The sequence below is a fragment of the Trichechus manatus genome, unplaced genomic scaffold (genome assembly GCF_000243295.1).
Source record: "Trichechus manatus latirostris isolate Lorelei unplaced genomic scaffold, TriManLat1.0 scaffold00024, whole genome shotgun sequence".
In the NCBI taxonomy this organism is placed as follows: Eukaryota; Metazoa; Chordata; class Mammalia; order Sirenia; family Trichechidae; genus Trichechus; species Trichechus manatus.
Window position 1 is genome coordinate 24,211,389 of NW_004443960.1, and position 2,024 is coordinate 24,213,412.

Sequence of the window (2,024 nt, forward strand, 5' to 3'; positions counted from 1 at the left end):
TATCTAGTCTCTCTTCTGGTGCTTGTGCATTGTTACTTATGGTTTGTATTGTGTTTACGCCATGTATTAGGGCTCCTAGCGTTGTACCTATTTTTTCTTCCATGATCTTTATCGTTTTGGATTTTATATTTAAGTCTTTGATCCATTTTGAGTTAGTTTTTGTACATGGTGTGAGATATGGGTCTTGTTTCAATTTTTTGCATATAGATAGCCAATTATGCCAGCACCATTTGTTAAAGAGACTGTCTTTTCCCCAATTAATGGACTTTGGGCCTTTGTCAAATATTAGCTGCTCATAGGTAAACTAGCTAAATTTTAAATATTCAAATGTAAAACCTCCCCTCTACCCAAGGCCAGAGCGCTTCCCCTACACCATATAAGGACAACTTCTCCTCATTCTGGCTTTTCCCTCACTCCATACTCAAGGTTCTTTTACATAAAACACACCAGGGCTCATTCACACAAGGCCAGACAGAAATGTTCTTGGAATGGAAGTGGTGGTGAAGTTTTCAAGATTCCAGGCTATGGGTTCTGTGCCTAGGAAAGAGAAGTATGAATGAGGGATACCGCTACCAAGAATAATTATGTCCCAGAAGGGAAATTGCTGTCTCTTTTCTCTAAGTGACTTAGTTATCTAGTGCTGCTATAACAGAAATACCATAAATGGGCGGCTGTAACAAACATAAATTCATTTTCTCACAGTTTAGGAGTCTAGAACTCTGAATTCAGGGTGCCAGCTCTAGGGGAAGGCTTTCTCTCTCTGTCAGCTCTAGAGGAAGGTCCTTGTCTCTTTCAGCTTCTGCTCTTGGGCAATTTTTATGTGGCTTGGCATCTCTCTTCCCCTATCTCTGCTTCTCTTGCTTGCTTATTTAATCTCTTTTATATCTCTAAAGAGATTGACTCAAGATATACCCTACATTAATCGTGTCTCATTAATATAACAAAGACAACCCATTGCCAAATGGGGTGATAACAATAGGCATAGAGGTTAGGAGTTACAACACATATTTTGGGGGGACACAATTCAATCCATAACAGTGACCATAGACAAAAGGGCACACAAATGCTTCCAGAGGTCCCACCATAAGTGCCCATTGTAATGAAAGTCCCTCTTGGCATTGTCTAGGGCCAAGGCCAAAGGAATGACCCTCTTCCCTTAGCTGTCAGCCACTGGTTGACTCATATATCAAGAAGGAAACTCCAAAGCAATAGAAATTCACTTTTTCTGAAAATTTGCTAAAATCTTTAATAGTTAAAATTAAATCATACTTCAACACATTCACACATCTTAAAAATTAGATTGTAAGATAATATAGACTTGTTCACTAGCTCAGGGATGGTCAATAAGACTTACCTTTGTTTTACAGGTGAAATATCTGAGGACTTGAAAATGTAAGTGTCTTTCTCAAAGTTCCACAGAAACATAATGACTGTAAAACCAGAAAGAAAGTTGCTAAGCTGGGGATGGTGGGAGAGGAAAGTGCCAGTACAGCTTGCTCTAAATAATCGCGGTAAACATAGTTTTAAAGGGTATTTTCATAATTGTTCCTCTAAGCCCAGGAAAGGTCAGATTGTGTGGCTCTGATCCCATTGAATCATTCTGGGCTGTTTGGAAAAAGATGATTCTGAAATAGATAAGATGGGCACTGGGTTTTCGTTGCAGAGAATAATGATCAGCTGAGAAATTGTCCATGAGGTCACAAGTGGACTGGAAGTAGAATAGTCTTTCATGTTTGGAGATTAGAAAGATCTTCATCACAGTACTTTCTAGCTCTTATTGGCCCCATAACACCCTGTTGTTTAGGGGCATAATTTGGACTAAATGTGAGACATGGAGCTCATTTGGGTTAGCACTTCTACCTCTGGCCAGTCTGAAGTATTACAAACTCATCCTTTGGTCCTCTTCCAAGAGAAAATGGAGATCAACAGTCAAACTGAGACCTTCTTGGACTCCCAGTAAGAGTAATAAAGACTTCTCTCATTAGCCTCTTGGATGGATCAGTCCCAGGCAGCTCATTTTCCTA